The 23684-nt window shown below is 39.3% G+C and overlaps 1 protein-coding gene across 3 annotated transcripts in view; it reads left to right on the top strand.

Annotated features, from left to right (window-relative positions):
• Positions 1-487: 487 nt before the first annotated feature.
• The window catches only part of LOC146551962 (leucine-rich repeat and fibronectin type-III domain-containing protein 2), a 140100-nt gene continuing 116903 nt past the window's right edge, over positions 488-23684 (top strand). For all 3 annotated transcript variants that reach the window (XM_085258185.1, XM_085258183.1, XM_085258184.1), the window contains exon 1: positions 488-1370. The gene's annotated coding sequence lies outside the window, so the exon portion shown is untranslated. The remainder of the gene's footprint in view (positions 1371-23684) is intronic.

The raw sequence follows: 23684 nt of genomic DNA, 5'->3' as shown, positions 1-23684 counted from the left end.
TCACATAAGAACAGGGACACAAGGCTAAAATGTATGCAGTCTCACAAAAATTGGACAATAGAAGATTGCTATGATGTTTTCTGGCCTGAGTTAACTAACCAGAGATGCTATTGGTAGACAAGCAGAGGAAGATGGCCATAGTGATAGATGAAGCCATACCAAAAAGGACATCAGGAAAAAGCAACACGAGAAACTTAAGAATAAAAAGGTCTGAGAGAACAGTTCCACAGTTCAGTTAATGGGGAAACACTGATTATTCTAAATATTAATTCATGTATTTTCTGTGACCACAGTAAATCTACCAGTTCATTCCCTTCTTCACTTTTTGTGTAATATCTGTTAATTGTTTAAAGAGTTCTGCTGGTCTTTGAAGGTCAAAGAGAATGCAACCTGCAAGCATTTAAGAGCTTCTGCAGGTAGGGTAATGCACAGGAAAAATGCCCACATACTCATACAGATTGCAACATGCTACAGAACCAGGCTCGCTCACAGCCCTGATAGGCTACTTTGTTGCAGTGAGCCCTAAGCACACGCTAATCCGTGATCGTTAATCCTCTGCAGACAGAACGGTGCTTGCTGTGGACCGTGCCAAAGTGGCTATTTACGCGCAATTATCGCTACAAACTCGCTACAGTGGGTGTTTGCATACATGCACTGCACGTCTGGGTGACCTGCCTGTCTCTGCCCCCCTCTCCCCCATCCACCGCCTGTCCATTGGGCTCCGTGATACTTCATGGTGTTTGTGCCATCTAGGGTTATCCGCCGCTCCATTGCAGTCTTTCTGGCGCAGATTTCGCGTCTCGCCATCTGCTCACTCTTGGACTAACTAATAACTTCCGAATCACTGAAAACAAACAAGAAAGTTTTCTTCTGGACTTACGGCCTTTACTTCGTTTTAAAAGGAGACATTCTTTCTGCTTGGATAAGTGTTTAGGAACAAAAGAGAAGCAACCGATTCCAAGGACGTGAACACTAGTAATTACTGCACCGCGGGGGGAAAAAATAGACAAACGCCTATGCCATGTAGCTGCACTCTCACATGGAAATATGCAGACGAGCCCACACAGCAGCGAGCTAGTTATTTTTACTTAAAGGGAAAAACTACAAAAAATGCTGTGAAGCTCTGTGTCGCAGCTTGGCTCCCGGCAAAAGCGCAGGTTTTTCCAGAGCATCTGCTGGTGGGGGGAAAAATTGTCAGGAGCGAGAGAAGAAGCGATATGCGGCTGGTCGGGCAGTTGCTTTTGCAGTTCCTCTTCTGGAATTAGTGCATGAATGGGAAGGGAGCGGCTTTAGACTCGAAGCAGGAAAAAAAAGAGTGTACCGTTTAAAGCTCGCGGCGGCACATAATGGATACTTTCCTGCCCTTAAAGGTAAGTCGAAACCTTAAATGTCCGATTCGTGCAAGAGTTCTGCCTGTCTTACACTACACGGGGATTGAAGATGCACTTAACAGTTTTATTGCATTGTCTTTTATGTATATGTGCTGCGTCTATTGGTTACAAATCATCTTTTAGTGTGATTCTAATACACCGATGATGGATTTAAACCCAAGTGATACATCATTCGATTGTATTTGCGGAATTAAGGCAGGCGTTGTGTTAATTCAGTGAAGAGTGGCTCACACTTCTGGGCAATTACAGGTATTCTCAGAAAGTAACTTGATCGGCGGAGAAACGTCGGAGCTTTACGCTGTGTTTTAATGTATTTTTACGTTTCTTTATTGTACCTATGTAGAAAAATAACACTGCGCTTGGACATAAGGCTGAGAGGATGGGGAGTTGTGTCCGATGCATGCTAATTCTTGGTGTGCATAAACGTGCCCCTTTTGCTGGTCTGCAAATGTGTGTGTGTGTGTGTGTGTGTGTGTGTGTGTGTGTGTGTGTGTGTGTGTGTGTGTGTGTGTGAGTGAGAGAGAAAAAGAAAGAGAGAGAAAGAGAGAGAGAGGGGGGGGGGATTGAGGGAAGGAAGAGATTAGCCTACTCTTTCCAAAACGTCCCCCTGTGATTACAGTAGGCTGAGACGTTTATTAAACTCCCTTTAAGTTACACGGATGGACTGGTGCTGCTGCTGCGCGCGTGTGTGTGTGTGTGTGTGTGTGTGTGTGTGTGAGAGAGAGAGAAAGAGAGACAGTGAGAGAGAGCTAGAAAGAGAGAGAGAGAATAAAAGGTTTTAATCGCATGTCCGATATGTGCTGGTTATCGCCAACGAAAATATTGGTTTGGCAGGTACGCAAATGCGGGAGTGTGTGTGTGTGTGTGTGTGGTTAAGGGATGGCCGCCATGAGGCTCCAACGCCACCACCCACTGTAATCACCACCCTCTTGTGGATTACTTGGCAGTTGCGGGGACGGAGTACGAACTCCGTGTCCGGAGGTGGAACCTGTTCCGCGGCCGCTGAAGTCTTTTCAGCACCACGGACAGCGCAGTCAAACTGCGCCCAGAGGGAGCGTTTCCTTTCCACAGAGGGATTTGTACTGATATTTTATCGACATCGATGGCTGCGCCCCAACCCAGACTGTCCCCACCATGGAGAATTTCTTTCCAGCACACAGAGTGAGGAAGTTTCTGTAAAAAGAAAATAATAATAATAAAATAAAACAAAAGGAAATCATCTACTGTAGAGACCCAACAGCCTTTACTCAGAAAACAACAACAAAAACAAGCAATATTCTGATGCAAAATGACTCATTGACAGGTGCGCCACACCCTGTTTATTCCCAGAGCCACGTAGGCCTAATTTATTACAGTCCATCTCATTGTCCAAATGTGCAATGTGTCTGAATGGAGCAGGAATAGCTTATGTAGGACTAATATGACCATTTTTCAGTCATTGCACTGTCCAGGTGCTTGTGTTTAGATAAAGAGAATTTGGAAAAGCTATCTATTATGATTGTTTATTTAGTATTGGTGGTGGCATAGAGGCGATGTTTGGACATCAAATTGTTCTGAAAACGGATGGTTATGAAAATCACTATCTCACAATGTAATCATTGAATTATTTAAAAAATAAATAAATAAAAAATCAAGATTGCTCTGGTGAAGAGAGAGCCTTTCTTACAAAAAAGAAAGAAAGAAAATCAAAAGAAATCCCTGTGCATACTTGAAATAAATCCTAAATAATAGGCAGAAGCTATTATTTCATTTGATATCTAAGTCATAACTCTTTATAAACCAAAAACCTATGAAGGCGCATATTATTCACTTGAAGTCTGAGTCTGTTTGGCTGATATACCCCTGGACTTGCTCACCATCATTCACTGGCTCTCAAGAGAAATGTCTGTCTCAATGCTATGTTTGCTATTCTCTATTGAGGTCATTGAACAAGTGCCCTCATTTATGTTGTCATAGTGTTTTCATTGTCATTTGGTACTTTATACTAAATGACAATGAAAAAACAAAACAACAACAAATAAACAACCTTCTCTATGCCTTGTCAAAGTTACTGTACAATGACACTGAAAACAGAAATTCACATTCTTTATGTGTGTGGATTAATAATCATGGTTAAATCAGTTTGCACTGACAGTAACAATAAACAAAGAGGAATAGATTCTGATTTAAACAGTGGTAGATTCTAATTCAGGAATAAATTATCTACTGCAAACCAAGGCCCGCCCACTTTAAGGAACAGAAAACACTCATATGCTCTAACCCTGAATGCATCTGTGAGTGAATGGCTCTACTCAGCCTCAGCAGTTACACACTTTCTCATGTGGCTCGTGAAGAATGACGTCATTACAGGAATTGTGATGTCACTAGTTCTTTTTTTGGTTTAGACTGGGTGTGGTGAGTGTGTAGTGTTGAGCAACTGTGTTACAGAAGAGGGCCCGGCGTTTGAAACACATGGGAATGTTTCTGCTAAAGGTGTTAGAATTCCTTTTTGGAAACTGTAGGATCCAGGATTTGTAAGGCATTAATCTTAAAACTTTAATTCAAATTATTCCTTCAGTGTTGTTAATGCTTGGCTATCAGCTAACATGCAGCACAAGGCACATAGCTGTTTGCCTTCAATTATTGCTTTAAGTTTAGCAATTTGAAGCTTTTTTACATTCCTTTAACTGATATGCATTCCTTTGTAGCCAGAAAACAACAAAAGCATGAATTGCTTTTGTGTCTTTAGTTGCTCATTGCTAACAGTCCCAACAGAACTGTCAGCAGTGCTCATCTGATATGTTGATATCACTAGCATTTATTGTCTGTCAATGCTTGATGCCAGAATGACGCTGGAGGGCTAATGCCTTCTGTCGAGACTGCTTGGTGAAATTGATAGGCCTGCTTTGACAAATGAGATAACCTGCAATCGCAGGGAAACACAATTTACGAGTATGGCAGATGGATGCTTAGGACGCACTCAGAAGTAGGGCAGCTTTACCGTGGGGAGAAGCTCAACGTGCACAGAAGGCTCACAGAGAACGTTAGAAAGTTGTTGTTTTGTGAAGGAAATTATGAGAGCGATGTAGGAGGAATGACAACTAGAGGACTTTTTTATTAAGCAAGGCACAGGGAAATAATAGAGAGGGGATCAATTCCTGTTAGCGTAAGTGGAATAGCTTTTATGGAGGGCAATAGCAGTTCAAAAATTAAGTGGAAAATAACTTGGGATTTAGCCTTAAACCCTCTGTGGCATCTCATCTGCTATGTGAAGAAAACTCTCCCTCATGGCTTCTTCGCTCACCTTCACCAACAGAAAGATGTATGGATGCACAGAATGCTGAGGAAATAAAGAAAAGGATCTAAGCTTGAAGCTGGGAGGAGTGTAAAGGCAGTCAGATACGTTTGATCTCTGCTAAAATAATGAATGTACAGAAAAGTAGCACTCAGGAAGAGAGTGCAGCTGCAGGGCATTTTCATGTGCTTTCTTCACCTCAAATTGCCATGCATTACAGGGAGACATTTCCCTAATGAATTTAATCATCACTACTGTTGTCACTGTGTTGGTCTTTTGTTTGCATTCATGTTGACTACAGCCCAGCTGCTGGAGTGCGGCATATGTGCAGAGTGAAGCTGACACTTGATGTAGTGTTTGGAGACATCAGCTGTTGGGGTGGAGCCCCTAGATATAGCTCCAGCAATTCCTTTCTTTATTTTTTTCCTGGCGTTGCGTGTTTGTCTTCTTGCTTGCTCACCTCAGAACACAATGGTCTTTAAATGTTATCTAACTTCTCTAGATTAGATGGAATATGTGTGAAAAACTGATATCCATTGAAGGTTTTAAGGTTTCTTTACACTTGTTCAGCTGTGATTTGTTGTTTGTATAATGGACACCATGAATTACGCCCAATGTCATGTGTAAAAGTTATTCTGGTTTTCATCTGTAGAGTCCTATGCCTTCATCACTTATTCTTTTCAGTTTTTTGACACAAACTACAAATATCCACCCATTAATAAGAAAAAATCCAACAGCTTTGTTTCCCACTTTTGCTTGCAACCATTATTTCCATCGCTTCCTTTATCGAACTACTATTAAATTCAGTTTGGTACACGTGACACATCAGTGTTTTGAGAAGAAATTGCAATTAGTAGCTCTCAACATTAAAAAAAAGTCTGCTGTTGTTTTACCAATTGCCTCCAAAGTCTCAGGTGTGGCATCTGGAGCTTCCCACCGGCAGAACTTGAATGAAGTAACCCAGAGGCCTTTTCCAACTCAGTAGAATATAGTTTTGCTTTTATGTCCATTACATCACACCTTGAGAACCACACAATTTAAATAAAAGACCAAGTAAAGACACTGTTGAATTGATATTTTTTATATTGTGCTAAAATATATAGATATATAATCATTGCCTTTATGTGTCCTAATATGGCTATCAATATGAAGAAAAGGCCAGACAGTCAGACGATTTATTTTCAACCTTCTAACATTTCCTTTATCTGTGTCTGTGCTGACAAAATGTGCTTTCTTTATTTAGAGTGCAACAAAGAGCTCTGTCTTGTCTTGTTTTGTCGTGCAGTTTGGACTTTTGTTCGAGCGGGGTTTGTGCCTAGATAAACCCAACAGACACCTTAATGTTGACAGCAATATACAGTACAGTAGTTATGAATATGACTTATGGTCACTCAGAGGTGATGTTTCAATTATCTTGAGGAACCTGTTAACCACACTTTGCCTTCTTTAATTTACAGATTATCCTCGATTTGCTAATTATAAGAAGAATATCTAAAAAACGTTCCAATTGTGACAATTAAGCTTTTTATGTCCTGTTTTTGGATTCCTATCAATACTGTCTGATCACTGTTTATTTTGTTATCCATGGTGCATCCTGCCTTTTTTTTGCTTTTCCACTTGTCTTTAGTCAGCCAATCACAACAGTATACACACTCCCCTGTTTCCACTTTCCACCTACCAGATTGTCTTATAAATTGCAGGAATCAAGCTTTACGGCTCACTTCCTAGTGCTGTTTCCTTGTTTTCCTGGATGATTTTGGATTTACTTGTTTGTAATGTCCAGTGTTTGGGTCCTTCTCTCCAAAACCATTACATTATATCTAAACTGGCCTGAATGCCTAGAAGAAAACTCTCTGTAAAGCAAAACCATTACTTCCTGCTTAAGTACTAAAACAGGATGTACTATGTCCTTCATGTACTGAGGCAATCACTGTGACTTTATTCCTCAAGTGATTTAGTACTTGTGATGGACCGAGCAGCGAAGGAAACTTAGGCACAGGTTAAAGTCAAAAAAGGATTTTTTTATTTAACCCAAAAACATAATTGGTTAAATCATGCAAAAAGAGTCAAAATCTTGGGCCCATAAAAGAGGTCAAAATAACAGCCCTCTACTCAAAGTTAACAAACCATACTGGTAACTCAAACAAACCGACCTAACTTAACCAGACAAAGGGGAAACTTAAATAGTGGCTGATAAGCCCACAAAAAGGGGTAAAACACACAAAACCTAACTAATGACATAATGAACTCCAATTCCCCCCCCCCCATGGTCCCGAGTCATGGAATGAGCCAGTTTGCAGCTTTCCATCAAGGCTCGCTCCGCCCCTTTTCCACCTCTTGGGTCCTCAATCAAGGGACTGGAGCAGCTGCAACTAAGGTAACTCAGAAAACAAAGATTAAATTATACATAACAGTGTAAACTAAAATGTGCGTACTTATTTTAGAATGCAGTGTTATGTGGATATGTGAATTAATTCTAAGCCAAAACCAGGCATTTATTGTCCTGTAAATTAATTCCTATATTTAAAGACAAATGTGAATGCAATGTATAAGCCTCTACACTAACATGGTGGGTATTACCACTGTGTAGCTGTACATGCAGCCATCACAGTACCTTAACATTTAATAAATTAACCATATATTACTTGCTAGGCCACAATCTTTCCTCAACCTTAATGCTAAGTGCTGGTATTTTCAAAAAGCAGCAATCAAAAAATACTGCTGGTGAATAAGCCGCAGTTTTTTGTTTGTTTTTGTGGGGGTAAAAGCACAGAGGTTTTGGAGGTCTTGGAATCCGGTATGTTCTCATACATACATGTAAAGCCACTTAATGAAGAAGGATGGAGGTTTGGAGGTTACCGAGTTACTAACATTCAGTAAAAAGGCCTCCTCATTTTTGTTGAGTTTTTTTTTTTTTTTTAAATCTCACTCATGAGTGGTGGTGCCAAAGGAATTTTAAAATATGACAAGTCTCCAAGTGTCTCTTATCCTTAGAGCATAGGGTCGGACATTAAGACTGGTGGAATGATTAGTGATTTTAGGGAAATGTTTCAGGGGTTTTTTAATATATGGAAAAGCAAGTTAAATCCTAAAAATGAAATAAAGCAGTGTGGGCATGGTTTTTCATTGTGAACTGTCTGACATGTCGTTAATGCATTATTTCAATGACGGAGCTCTTTCCAAAAAGTATTCTGTAAAACATCTACATAGTGCTAAGTTCCCATTGAGAGAAGTATTTTTAGCACAAGTTTTTAGTGGATATTTGCAGGAGAACAACGACTTACTACATATGAGATGTCTGAAGATGAAATGCCTGCCATACACCTTTCATCACCTTTAGGTAGCAGCTTAACTTTTCACAAAGAGCCATTCTATTGCATCTGCTATATCACCTTACTGCGCTGGATTGGGGGTTGGCCACAACACTACTCTGATGTGGCTTCTTCTTGCTGGTCACAGCTGGAAGCTCTTGACTCTAGAGTATATCAAAGTGAGCTACATATTGTGGAAGGTAGAGCCATTGTGGAGCTTTTAGAGAACCTCAGGGAGCTTGCACAGGCGACGGCTCCCTTCCTTTGTGAAACACAAGTCGGAACATTAAGATGTCACTGCTGACTAACCAATATGATCGTAGGGACACAGATAGCAGAGACTGCGGATGCGAAACTCGAGAGCAATTCAGTGGGAAGTGGGGTATTTTCTGGTGACATGATTATAGAACTGGTATGGATGACAGCACGTCTGGGATATGACTAAAACTCTCGCTATCACGACTAAGCACTTTAAATACATTAGGAAAAATTACACTGCATCAGATTACAAAAGGTAAATTCATCTTATAACCTCACTCCCTCCCTGCTCTTTTATGTTTCCCATTCTTCTCTTTGTTTCGATTCCAGACCCAGTAGGACTGTAAAGACTGAGAGTTGGCATTTTAGTTTCACTGTGACCCTTTTCTCCCCTCCCACACGAATTCCCTGTTGTTGTTACTGCTGCACTTTTGAATACAGTGGCGCCCATCATTTAATGGTGGGTTCATTCATCACAGTCAGCAGTTCTAGCCCACTCAAGCTACAGGATTTCAACTAACTTTTACATTTTAAAAGCCTGTGAGTTAAGCCTTTTGCTGCTCACACAACGTTCAGTAGAGCTGATAGACTGAAAGTAAAAGGCAGTCATGTGGGTTCCAGTGTCTCATACAGGATAAAAATATGCTTTATGGGATATATGCTATTTTGTTTTCTTTACAAATACAGTATGTCTGAATATTTGATGTTCGTAAAACTGAAAGGAAAATGGAAAAGAAAGCCGAGTGTTGCTCTAAAGACTTTATATTGTTACTCTCTGTGCCTTCAAGTCACACTCTAGAGCTGACTGTAAGATGGATTTCTATCAACAACCTCGAAGTGTAATGTACCCTTGCCTGTTACAGTAAATTACAGCTCACAGACTCTGTGGATCACAGCCTCAGAGGGGAAAGGTGGCAAACATGTCTGCCAACATGGCGATTAGAAGTGATTATCCCTGATACAAGACACATTTTGCTTCTTGATGGTAAGAGTTGTGGTTGTGCTGCTGGCATTGTCACAAATGTCCCTCCTTTTCCCAACTTGTTTTCTATAAAAAATACCCCTACACCAGGGTCAACTTAATTTAGCATAGCTGTAGTTTAGATGAACAAGGTCAAGATAAAAGCTGATCTTAGTGCCACCTCACATGAGCTGTTGGCTCAGATGCTCCATCTATCGGTAAATATTAATGTTAGCATAACCTGTGAGTGAGCAATACATTATTTAGCGAACTCACTATATATCATTAATGTATAAACAGGCTGACAAAACTGTGTTTGTGTTATTTGAATGCTGCTTGTTAAATTTACACCTACAAATTCCTTGACTTTTTTCCTGCTGCACTGCAAGAAAACACAGACACTGCTGAAGTTATCACCAAAAGCATGACAGCAGCTCCATCAGGATTGCTCCTCTTACTTGCTCATGTGCAGTGGGCCCCAAGGTTAGCAACAAAAACTGTTTAGCTCCAGAGATCTAAAATGGAGAGCTCCTCGTGCCGCTGTGGAGTGATAACATTCAGGCTCTGCTGGGGATGTCGCTACAGTGAAGGAGCTGTAATTTAGAGAGGGGCTGGAACAGCTTATCTTCCTAAGCCCCTGAGCAAAATAAAGAAATAGTGAGTGCGAAAAACACACACACACACTCACACACACAAAAGACAGAAGTAATGAGTCATTGGCATTGGCAAACGTGTGAAATCACTGTCTGGATGAAGGTCTGTGGTCAAAGAGAGAGCAGGCCCACTTATTATTCACAGTAAGACAGCCAGAGTCGCCCAGACTGGCTCCAAAAAGGTCAGATGCTACTGCACATAGGCAACTATCTTTACTCTGCTGCAGAGTTTGTCAAGGTGGTAAATGAAAGAAGAAGACAAGAAATTTGTTGCTCCGCTTGTTTTTCTATAACAAAGTTGTTAGCCAAGTTACACAAGGAGCATTATTCTTTTCATGTTTTCTTGACATCTTTTCATTCCTTTTCTACTGCACCTTAAATCCCATTTGACATGTGCCACACCATATTCTTGAGCTCTGCGGTATACATTTGTGTTCGTTTGAGTGGAATTCTCAGGAGTTATTAGCATATTTTGTGCAGTCGGTAGCGTCATCAACAAGTACGCTTCACAAGGATGCAACTTTAAGTGTTTATTATAATTGGCTCTCAAGATTTTAGTTTCAGAGTTGTCCATGCTCTGTTATAAATTGCAGTCATTAGGTGGAAAATGTCCCAATTCTGCCTTAAAGTTGAAGTTCCGTCTCAGCGGCGTCTTTGATAAATTGATAGCAGGTCTTTTAATCTCGCCGTGCTCCTTTCGGGTCCTCCCCGATGATTGCTCTCTTGATGGGTTCTTTGCAAAGCACCGTCCTTGTCTCACAGCAGTGAGTTTACGTCTCATAGTCAGCATGAGCCTACAGTATGCACACAGTGTTCCCTCTGCGCTGCTTTTGAACACCAACCTTTCCTTTGCTTGTTTATTAGGCATTCAGTTGAGAGGAATTGTGAAGCTTCAGACAGTAAAATATTTTTCCCCTTATAAATCTCTCTGTGTTACAACAGCACACATCTGAGTGGTTTGATTTTATTGATTGTCACTGGAAATTGAGTTTGACGCACACTTCCCCCCGTTTTCTTTGACAGGACTTATCTTGATAGAGTGTAATATAGATGGGGTTGCAAACAAATTATCCATATTCAAATCGTTTAGTAAAATAATTTCAGGCTGGTTACATTTGTGCTTAGTACAGAGTTGTCTTTTTCAGTCACCCCAGCAGTCAACCATTATGTAATCTCTTCTTCAAAGTCCTCAAACTCAGTGTGTTTACTGACATGAAAAATAATGCATTCTAAATGCAGTTCTAAAAGCAGGCTACAATGCAGAAGATTAGCCTCCGAGATAAAGGGGCTATGTTACATGCCCCATGCTCTCAGATGTAATATTCACACAGCTGTTCTATTTAACTCTGCTTCCATTCATTGTTTTGTTTTTTGGGTTTTTTTTCTTATATGCATCTCACTGTTAAGGTCTCACCGCAGCATCTGAATTAGGTTTAGGGTAAGATTTATACTTTGCCATTACTACATTTTTATTCTTTTCTTTTACAGACATTTGTTAGCTATCTGGCTTCGGAGTTTTCATGTCCACCTTGCCTCACATAATACAATTTCATTAAATGTCCCCTTTGCGTCAGCGTTACAAACAAGGTATCTTTTGGGGCTGGAACATTTAACCACCAAGAAGTATCAGGTCTGTAAAAATCTGCAGATTTATCAGCCACCAGATCCTGGTTTGTTTCCCATTTTGGACCTTTGTGCCCTGCACTTGTTTATGCTTTCTTTTCTCTCTTTCACTAAATCTTTTAGGTTTTCCTGCTTTTACTTTCACTTTCAGTGACTGGGTTAGGAAAAGGATAATTTTAGGGTGAGATAAATGATAACTTAGGAGACAGCCCATCCCAATATTGCCATAACCCAGTGTCCTGCTGCCTAAGGAGATGTTGAGACAAGGCAGTGGTGTTACAACAAAGTCCCTTATTTGGCCCCTTGTTTTCTTATTTAGTCCTGTTTCTAAGCAATGATAATATATAGATGTGCTAACAAACATTGGTTTAACCAAGTCTAGCTGATATTGTTTCTATAATATGAATGGAGTCATTTAGCTTGCATTCTTCCCTTTAACTGTAACTAAGATGTGTTGCACTGCATGGCTTGTGTTCCACATGATTACATGAAGTGGTGTAATTGTGCCGTAATTAGTTATAATAAGCCGCTGGCAAGCATATCCTGGGATGAAGAGGAAACCGCCAAAAATAGGAAAATTAGGTGAGTGCTAAAGAATGTAACGCCTTGGGCCTCGGGTGATCATTTTGTGCTTCTGCAAATTTCAACACAAACAGCATGTTTCACTGACAGTGTAAAAAATAAAATCAGAGCAAAAACATAATTCACTGCTGGAGCTGAATGTGTGATAGCGAATGCCAACTGTGTCCCAGCCTGATAAACTTGTGGTTATGGGCCATATCAGTCAGGATACACAGTTTAAAGTAGTGGCTGTGAATTGTAATTGAGACGTTGAAGTTTTTGCTACCAAAAGAAGATCAGTGCCATAAAAAGAAAAAAAGAAACAAACAATATCTTAGAATTATGTCTCTGCCTTTTACCGGTGAAGCAAACACAGAGGAAAGCCACACAGCCTCAGGCGATGAGCCTGTATAATCCCACAGCAGGCTATCCTTTAGATGTCAACAGGCTCAGCAAAGCCTCAATTTGTTCCTGGTATGAAGTGGGTGCTGAATAGATATACAAAAAGACAGGAAGAACCCCTTACTCTCACACACGCAGACGAACTGATGGAGAAGGTAAAATAATTATTTGAACAAATAGTTACCCGATGAATATTTAACAGTGATTAGTCTGTTTTAATGCAGTAGTTTAAGAGTGGCCTTAAGGTCTTACTGGCATTTAATCTACTGACATGTTGTGGCCACAAGAAGTCCGTATATGCTGACTGAACTCCTGGGTGTAATGTTCACGTCAGTGACTCTTGCAGAGTGTTTTATAGCTCTTCCTAAAGGTCACTGCTCAGGTAGAGTAAACTGACAAGTGACCATGGGATTTTATTTTAATCCTGCACCGAGGACACATTCATTAAAACAATAAATGATGAATAACACTAAAAAGTTGGATTAAACCTACCTCATAACAGTTATGTTTATGGCTGCTAGATGAACAACTGGTAATGCATCAGCTTCTCCTTTAGATCGTGTACTTCATAGGAGAAAACTGGTTATAACAATATCTGTAGAAGTGTAAGACTCATAATGGACAGTTTAAAAATTACAAAGGAGTCTTTTCTGCCCAAAAGTCCAATTGACCTAATAGATTCCTACATTAGTCTTTTAATGTGTTTTAGTCTCTCTGGTGTAGACAATTGTGTCAGCCTTATCTTGAATGGACAGACTTACATGCTATCTTAAAGATGCACTTACCCTTCAGAACAATGCTGTGCATGCACTTACCCCCGGTCACATTATTCCAACATTACCTACATAGCTGGTAGTTCCATTAAATTAAGTGTTTGATTTGTCTGAGAAGTTCAAAATTAATCAGTTGAATGTTCTAAATTTTGTGCTCAAATCATTATTAACACTCATGACACCCAATGAGTGCCATGAGTGTTATAATGGTCCAACACAGTCGATTGAAGGCAACACTTAATGGATACATCAACATAGATACAAAAGTCTTTCATACATATTAGTTATATCACTTTAGTATGGATATGGCAAAAAGTGGTCCAGTGAGTTCATTCATTAATCTCTACTATAGCGTGTTAGATTTTCTTTTTATTATCCCAATGCAAGTGCTGACCTTTTTGAAAAAAGGTTACATCTCTACATTAAAGTTTTATACCTTGTTTTATTCACAAGGAGAGGAAGGAAAATGTTCTCTTAAAACATATTCATTTACACACTGACTGGACCTGAGACTGTGTGAAATGGGTCAGACTTTCCCAGTTTTAGCTCCAACCGAACCTATTTGCTGTTTTCTGAAGTAGGACGTCAAAGAGTTTTAGTTGTATAGTATCTGACAACAGGTTTCTCAATGCATTGGAAGTAGTGGTTAATACAGCTTTGAGCTGCTGGCCTCAAGCAAAAAAACATGAAGAGCGGGCCATAAAAGTCTGTTAAGCTCAATTCTGTTTACCCTCATTCTTCTAGATTTGTTTTCATTTTTTAACTTTTAGTTTTGAGCCAACACGCCGTGAAACCATCATTTGGGAAAATATGTTGGGTTGAAATGAAGGACTGCTTGTATTCCTTGCTGAGCCTGAGGGTGTTAAAAGCTGTACTGAAACAACAGGAAGGCTTGAGATTCTTCTGACTCATACGAAAGCACAGACTGGTCATTCTGTTAGACCGTCTGAACAGAGGGTGCAGTGATTCAGTGGTTACATACACCTGAGACCTAATGGAGGAAATATGAGAAGCGAGCAAGAAAATGCTCATTTTCTCTTTGACTTCTGTGAAAGACTTTCTTTTTACATTTTTTCTTAATATGAGGATTTTATAGGTAGAGGCGTTCATTATACAGCTCTCCACACTCAACATGATCCTTTTGCAGAGATTCTTTTTAAAAAAAATAGCCTTAAGCACTGTACAGTGTTCTCTCTGAAATAACTTGATGAACATACCAGGAGATAATCAGTGAACAATGTCCTGCTGACCCTGAGCTGAGCTTTACTTTATTCGCATGATTCAGTTTCACTAAAAGGCAAATTATCCCCAAAACTGCTGCTTCATTCTTCTGCTTGAGTAAATTGCTAGTCCTCTGCAACAATAGCTCACAAACTGAGATTTTCCATACTGGCAGAACAAAAAAAGTGTCACTTAATCCATCCATCATGCAGCTCATTTTAGAGGAACAATTTTTCGCCTGCATGCTCTTTTCTGCAATGCACTGCATGTGGGGCAGTCCTGGGGTGTCGACTGCTTCTTGCAAACAAGGCACCTGCTGATCTTAGGCAAGCACCAATCCCAGTCTGTCTAATCGGTTTTTCATCCTCTATTGAGGATGAAGAAGCCTCATGCATCATCACTGAAGGTTCCTCTCCAGTCAAATCAACAGCTTTTTTAAAATTTGATTTTCAAATACATGTGACATTAAAATGTAGGTTTTCTTGAGAAAGAAGAAACTAAAGAACATGTGAAGAAGACACAGCTGTACTTTTTTAAGTAGCTCTGACTAAATCTAAGAAGCTGCAATGACTTTACTCATAAAATCTGTTTTGTGACATTTCTGGAATAGCTTTGTGAAGTGTGAGAAATGCCAGCGAGCAAAAACTCTAGTTTCCCTTTCCGTCTTTATTAAAAATGTGAATTTGGATATTTATGTATTATGAACAAACAGCCCAGTGGATCTTTTTCAATTTCTCTAGATAATTTAAAAATATATCTCCATGTCACCATTATCAGGTCAACATTGCTCTTATCCTTTCAGTCTTTTTCAGACCAGTTTATAGATGTTTTCTAGGGAAAGTATTTCATTTTTAGTATTATATTATTATACTATATTATTTTTAATATTATTTTAGTTCACACAGAGACGATTTGTTTATATATATATATACACACACACACACACACACACACACACACACACACACACACACACTAGTATATATATATATATATATACTAGAAAAAAGTGCTTACTGTCCAGTAGTACCTGAATCATATTTCCAGTAGTAGAGAAATGTTTCCTCGTGTTTTCCAACTAAAAGACCAGATCTTGCTCAAAGTGGCGTGCAAACTCAGACAGCAACATTGGTGACGGTGTCATGGCAGGAGATTGTGCTGTGATAAAACTGTGGAGGTACTTTGATTTCGGTGGCGCTGACAGCCTTAGCTGGCCTCTGCTGCTTCATCCTGCCTCTGGGCTCTGACAAGATTGCAAAGAGAGCTGTTACTGACTAATAAACACTACATAGGGCCAGCTCTGCCCAGACATGGCCTCAGAAACACACTGCATCTTTGTACCCAGGCCTGAATTGATAACTGTGGTAGTTTGGCTTCAGACAAGGCTGATGTTCAGCTATGTCAAAGCTCCCCTTCTTTCGCTTACTCTCCCCCAGCGGCTGCTCTGATACCCTTTAACGTGCTTAATGCCATTGGCATTTATGAATGGTTCGAATGACCTTTTAGATTGGGCTGCAACTGTTTCATTATGTTTATTCACTAGCAGAAAGTGTTTGTTGGGGGAAAATCTGCTATATGAGCTGTATTGAGGCAATATTTATTTCTTGAAGGACCAAGAAACACATTATACCTTAAATGAAGAAATACAACCCCACTGCTTTTGAAATTGCATTACCATTTCAGTCTTAATGCTTTACATAACTTGGAGCACGGTACACCATCAGAAGACTTCACCAAGTATATTAGTGTGAAGTGGTTGTGTAAACATAACATATTGGTGATGATTTAAAGATAGGAGAAACAGGCCCGTCATGTTCTTTTGTTATAGCTCTGATAATGGCCCTATGCAGAAAAAAGATGTTCATACACTCAGGTGAACAAGTCCAGCAGTGCTAGTGAAACAAAGAGAAGACACTGATCTCCTGCTGCCTAAAATTAGGAATCAGATTATGATTAGAAGTCAAATGGGTTTTCACAGGGGTAAAATGAGTTCAATTACTTATGTTAATGGAATTTAACTGGTGACAGTAGAAATGGAAAGGAGATGCTTTAAGACTGGCATTTGGCAGGTGCCTAGCGAATAATCTTTTTCAAGAATACTAGTCAAAGCTTGAATCACTTTTTCTTGTATATATGAATAAAAGCACAAAAAATGAGCTACACACTTTCATGTGTAGCTTGTGTGAATCTTGTGATGTTTGCATGAGGCAGATTCTCTTTGCACAGCTTATATTAGTAGGTACAAACCAAGGTCATAAAACTCAGTGAATCAGTATGCATTAAAATCACAAAAAGACATTCCTATTATTCAGACATAAAATACCAACTTAAATCAATCACTCCACTCCATGAATACATAAAGAGTTGTTATATTTTATGTGTGTAGAAATATTCAGGCTTACTTGAAGGTAGTTCTTAATCAAACATTGTTTTTCAAAATTATAGTGTGTAGCTAGCAATAGCTTGCAGTGTGGTTGGCATACACTTTTGACAAAGAAGGGTTTTTTTACACCCCATGCCCTTCCTGACAAACCCTTCCCAGGGTGACTCCTCCTGATCTTGAACTAGGGATCTTGTGTCTATTAGGCAAACGTGTTAACCAAACTGTGAAAGTCTGCTGTTATTCTAAGTAAATAAAAAGGGTCACTTCCTTCGCTGTCTGGAGATTTCGAGATGTGTTTAAAAGAAGCAAGTGTCTGTAAAGGGAAACAGGAGAAAGAAAATTGGACATGCTAATTTCATCAAAAGTATAATACAATATTCTAAATGCTAGTGCAATATGTTTAAGCTAAACATTACATTAACAGCACTAATAAATACTGTAACAGGATTACGAGTATAAAGGATCACTCTGGTTCCATCCCCAACCACACCTGCTTGTTTTTGTTTTTTTCACAAGTAATCCCCTCATTATACTGATTATTATTGTGGGGTCTTTACCTTACAATATATAACCCCTGGCGGCAGCTATTGCGATTTGGCAGCATATACATAAAATTGAATTGAATTATACTGTTTGAAATTCTACCTTAAGCACTGCAGCTGTCTCATAGCACCACTCTGTTGACTTAGCTGGTGACGCTAACATTACTTTGCGCTGCTAAAGTTGAGAGAACAGAGTCAGTTATTTGATATCCCACACAATGTTATTTACTTCAGTTTTTTTTATGTTAAAAAAACTGCACTTGATAAATTGAAGAGTACACATGATTTGGTTTTCATTTCCTGTTTACCCTTGTGTTAAATGGCAAAAGGCCTGTATTTGTATAGCGCTTTTCTAGTTCCTAAGGACCCCAAAGCGCTTTACACAATCAGTCATCCACCCATTCACACACACATTCACACACTGGCAATGGCAAGCTACATTGTAGCCACAGCCGCCCTGGGGCGCACTGACAGAGGCGAGGCTGCCGGACACTGGCGCCACCGGGCCCTCTGACCACCACCAGTAGGCAACGGGTGAAGTGTCTTGCCCAAGGACACAATGACCGAGACTGTCCGAGCCGGGGCTCAAACCGGCAACCTTCCAATTACAAGACAAACTCCCAACTCTTGAGCCACAATCACCCCGTAGTCCTACTTCCTGCCTTGGTTCCCTGCCCTTTTATGCCCCACCTGTGTCTCATTAGGTAAACACCTACCTCAACATACAGGCAGGAGTGGGCAACTCCAGGCCTCGAGGGTCAGTGTCCTGCAGGTTTTAGATGTGTCCTTGATCCAACACAGCTGATTTAAATGGCTAAATGACCTCCTCAACATGTCCTGAAGTTCTCCAGAGGCCTGGTAATGAGCTAATCATTTGATTCAGGTGTGCTGATGCAGGGTAATGTCTAAAACCTTCAGGACACTGACCCTCAAGGCCTGGAGTTGCCCATCCCTGACATACAGTAGCCTACATCCTACTTAGCACTCCATGTTTGGAGGTTTTCCTATCATCACCAGTCAAGCTTTCCAGGCATTTCTTTGTGTTCTTGCTCATTTTATGCATGTTTGTGCAGGACTTTGAAACTTGAGCAGCAAAACAGAACATCATTAATTTTGTTTCCACTGTTGTTTCTTATGTTTAGGTGTACAAAAAAGTCTTTGATATACATGGTTGTAAATAATGTTAAATAACATGACTTTCCTTTTGCATTCATAGTTTATCAAACGCTCATATGGAGTGATTCAATGTAAACCACAGATACGGTATGAAACATAAGGGGATCTAAGAATATATAGTCTGTGGGCTAAAAGTATATCTTACTGGTTGGATGCAGTGTGTGGGAATACAGAAAGATAAAAGGAAAATTAGTAAAAGAATAGTAAAAACTTTATTCAAAAGCTAAAAAGGATTGTATAGTCCTATATTGTCACATTCATGGATTTTATTTTACTCTGAAGTGTTTCTTGAGATATTGATTGATCCAAAATTGCCCATAGGTGTGAATGCACGAGTGAATGTGAGCACGAATGGTTGTCTGTCTCTGTGTTAGCCTTGCGACAGACTGGCGACCTGTCTGGGATAGGCTCCAGCACCCCCCGCAACCCTGAAAAGGATGAGCTGAAGCGGACGGATGGATGGATGGATGTTTCTTGAAATCATTCAGTGGCAGATTGTTTTCTATATGGAGATGAAGCTTATTTATCTAACCCATCTTACATGAAAACCAAACATGTCATTGTATGCAGTTGTTTATTTAATGGCAGAGAATAGAAACCTTTCTACATATATTTCCACATATAAGGATATAAAATTACCGTGATATAAACATAACATAATAAATACTGATATTGTGTAAGTTATGTTTGTCTTGACCTGATGTCTTTAAACGACATGTTGCAAAATGTATTTCACCTTACTTTTAAGTAGTTTTAACATCATACACGATCTGTATATTTCTCGAGCTCACCTCTGCATAAAAAGCACTGCTAAAAGAGACTAAAGACACAAAAAGCAGAAAATCAATCCTTCTTTTTCCCTCCAGCTCCACTTCTGAGTACAGAAAAATCTATGTTTACTGGAAACACCTCAGCTTTGCTATTGCTGTTTTTTTCTTCTGGAAGCTTTATCTCAGAAAACGAATCAACCCATTGGAATTGTATGTTCTTAACTAGTTGCCTTTGTTGCATGGTGTTTGGTATATGTGGTATAATGTTTTGTACATGGCATAAGAATAAAATCAGTATGATGTTTACACTTAAAACAACAAAATGGGCCCTCCTATTAAGACAAGTGCTGCTATAGGGACAGTAATAAAATGATTTGTTCAAAGTTTTAAAAACAATCGTATGACTATCCAAAAACTCCAATTTATACTCTGTGTCAATTTATTGAAATTGATGCTAAGTAGTAAAGACAAAGAACAGCTTAATATTGGTTCTGATGATCAAACAGATTGAGAAACACAGGTGTAGCTGATATGCTTCAGTGCAGAAAACAATCAAGCTGATAGGTGCATATGGTTACATGGTGATATCATTAACGTCTTAATTTAATTGTAGATTGGAAACTACCGCACACCAAAAACCCAAGTGAGTAGGTCCAATATAATCAGGTAAGAGTGTTTTATATAATGGCATGAAATTATGACCCAACTCATTCTGTGCTCAAAAACAGCTAATTGTTTCCATTCAAAGTAAACGGCATCCCTTCTAATTAATACTTAAACACAGCTTTGCTAAGCTGACTCCTTAAATGTCAGTCAGCATGGCCCCACATATTCAGACTCTGCTGTTGTGTGTGAAAGCTGTGCAGAGCAGCAAGCCCACTAAGAAGGGAAAACATTGATTTTTTTTCCCATGGATAACAAGACTTGACTGACTTGGGTGCCTGCCTGACTTCGATTGCTTCCTCTCTCTATGGTTGTCTGTGCAAATCTCAGACGCACACATCAAAATTCAGAATGTCTTCACGCAACCGTGGATGTCTGTAAAAAGAGAAGATCCAAGATCCTTTTGACCAGCGCAGCTCAGTGCAGGCTGATTAACTGCAAAGTGTCCAATGACAAAGTGCATCCAATCTCAATCAAGGATGAGAGGAAAAACAAAAAACTCCAAAAACTAGGAGACAAATTTCAGCTGCAATCAGTGTGAGCTTTGATTGATTAAGCTCTTTTACTAGCAAACTGAGTTTTGCAAGGTTTTGATAGTTGCACAGTTAGAACAATAGTGGCAATGCCAGCTGGGAATACTTCACTGCAAAATCTCATGACAGGGACATAGCTAAGCGTTTTGTAATTTGGCAGAATGTCCGTGTATGTGCCACCATGTGAACAGAGGGATACGTGCTTTGTATTTACAACTTTTTGCACTATATGTTTACCTGCTCTTTAATAGTTTGCTTCATTTTAACTGTTTGGTGGTTGCTGAAATGGTTTCATTGGCTTTTAGCTGACATTTTGACATATCTGTGGAATACCACACATGTCTATATTTATATAACAGATCTGGTGGTACATACCGTTAAACCAGATCTTCTCCCTATTGAGCCTGGTACAGGGGGCATTGGGGTTCAACAGGTTAATTGGTTATTGCTTAATTACTTTGTGTCGTATGAATGGCCATAAGGGAGGTTTTTTATCATTAGGACAAACTGTAAAACTTATGAAAATCCAGTTAAAAGTCCAAGATTTATGCTTGTTTGTGGTGAGCAGCCGATCAACCAATCAAGAATATAAATGGCTTCAAGTGCACATTTAGGCCTTTGAGACTCGTTTAAACACTGAGCCTGAGGCTCTGTGCTACATGCAGACATTTCTGCATCTGTGCCATTCAAAGACACTTTGTACATAGTTTATTTTTTGTGATATTCAATACTGAAAAGTAACTTTAGTCTTTTTCAGGGAGCATTTTTATTTTATTCAGTGTTTTCAAAAAAAGCCTTATTTTTATGGATTTTCTACCACTAGGGAGAACACACATGAGGTTTAAGGCCTGCACAGTTTTGAAACCTTTTGTCCTCTGCAATACAACATTGCTGAAAATTAAAACAGGTATCACTTTATCCAACTCCTAATTTTATAAATTCTACACTCAGTGTTGCAGTCTCCAGTATTATTGCAATGTACCAGATACTGCTTATTTTATGTTTTCCCAACAGGCTTGCATTAACATAGGGCCCACATCTGTACCACTACACTTGCTGTTTTGGAACTTCTCCCCACCCTTCCTTCTTTCTCATAATGGTATGAGCCCAGTCTGTCTTTGCTTGTGATTGGGCACATGGTGTGCTCATCAAAAAGTCCCACCCTTGCCTGCATGGATTTTCAGCATAGCTCCCACATGCTGATGGGCCATTAACAACTGACATATGAAATTATCCTTGTTGAAGTTGGGGATCAGAGGATAGTGACCAGACTTCTTCGAGCTAAAATCTATGTTTACTGGAAACACCTCAGCTTTGCTATTGCTGTTTTTTTCTTCTGGAAGCTTTATCTCAGAAAACGAATCAACCCATTGGAATTGTATGTTCTTAACTAGTTGCCTTTGTTGCATGATGTTTGGTATATGTGGTATAATGTTTTGTACATGGCTTGCATTAACATAGGGTCCACATCTGTACCACTACTGCCTGCATGGATTTTCAGCATAGCTCCCACATACTGATGGGCCATTAACAACTGACATATGAAATTATCCTTGTTGAAGTTGGGGATCAGAGGATAGTGACCAGACTTCTTCGAGCTAATAGTTATTCAGAAAAGCATATGTGATAAATACACAACATGTTCAACCACGATGGTCATGGGCTACAGCAACACAAGACCACATTATTGACACTTCTGATAGCTAAGGATAGGAAACTGATACTGCAATTTGCAAAGGCACATGAAAATTGGACAATGCAAGATTGGAAAAATGTTCCCTGTTCTGATGAGTCTAGATTTTTGCTGCAACACTGAGATAGCAGAGTCAGAATGGATCCATCCTGTCTTGAGTCAGAGGGAGAGACTGCTTGTGGTGTAATGGTGTGTGATATTTTCTGGGAACACTTTTGGGCCCCCTAGTACCAACTGAGCATCATTTAAATGCTACAGCCTTCTTCAGTTCTATAACAACAGGACTTCTGTTCAATAATAGTACCCATGACTCTGTCAATTGTTTTAGTACTGAAGAGGCCTCTTCAATGAGAGGACAAATGTCTTCACAGACGAAAAGAAGTTCAGGTGCCTTTTTTTGTTTCAAGCATCTGAGACTGCTTCAAGCATGATAGCACACAATGACAAAAAATTATCTCAAACTGATTTCTTGAACAGTACATGAGTTCAAAAAGTCTTCAGAGTCACCAGATCCCAATCCAATAGAGCACATTTGGAATGTGGGGGAATGGGAGATTCAGTCATGGATGTGCAGCCAATATCATGTCAACATGGACATGTAATCGATAAGAAATGTTTCAAGTGCCTGGTTGAATATGTGCCACATAGAATTAAGGTAGTTCTGAAGGCAAATGCAGGTTAAACCTGCTAACATTGGCAGGTGAGTATACAGAATTTATTTTAACATGGCTTGCAAGATCATTCCTTGCAAGCCAAGTTTAGTGCAATTTTTTTTTACTGAACTTCAGTTTCAAGTTAACTTAACTCTTCAGTTAGCCATTAACCTAATTTAAAAGAGCCATGGGTCTTTTCCTGTTAAAAATGAGTTCTTTCTCCCCACTGTCGCCAAATCCTTGATCATAATAAACTGTCTGATGGTTGTGGTTACCTCTCTCTATGGTCTTCATCTTGCAATACAAAGCACTTTAAGATGACTATTGCCTATGCACCTGAATTGAATGGGGCTAATTAAATCAGAAAAGTAACAGTCAGAAATAAATGAAAACTATATTGAAAAGAGGAGTGAAATATTATATCGCATGCTAAAATTCACAAGTTAAATTTAGAAGTTCAGACAAACATTCAAGTGAAATAGGATATTGCATCAGGGTGTTGAGGTAATAAAAATGTTTGAGATAACAGACAAACAAATTGGTATGATCCATTTAGATCTATTAGCAGAGCTTAAATCCACCACACTCAAAGACATTTTTTTAAAATAATTAATTTTTAAATATTCTGTGTATCTTGAGTTGCATAAAGTAAGGGTGTTTTCCAGCTCTAACCTAACCTTATTATTGAGGCTTACCTTTGACATTTTTTTTTGCTTGTTTTTTATCCTCAATTTGTACTATTACTTTATTTGTAGAATAAAAGCCTAATTTTGGAACTAACTTTAGATACATCACTTAACAACTCAACAGTTAACAATACAGTGCGAAATGGTACATTAGTGA

This window comes from Mchenga conophoros, linkage group LG19, assembly GCF_057382185.1.
Source record: "Mchenga conophoros isolate Kocher_MC1m ecotype Shallow Benthic linkage group LG19, M_conophoros_male_GT1.1, whole genome shotgun sequence".
Taxonomy (NCBI): Eukaryota; Metazoa; Chordata; class Actinopteri; order Cichliformes; family Cichlidae; genus Mchenga; species Mchenga conophoros.
The sequence above is the reverse complement of the archived record's forward strand: the minus strand, read 5'-3'. Positions and strand labels throughout refer to the sequence as shown.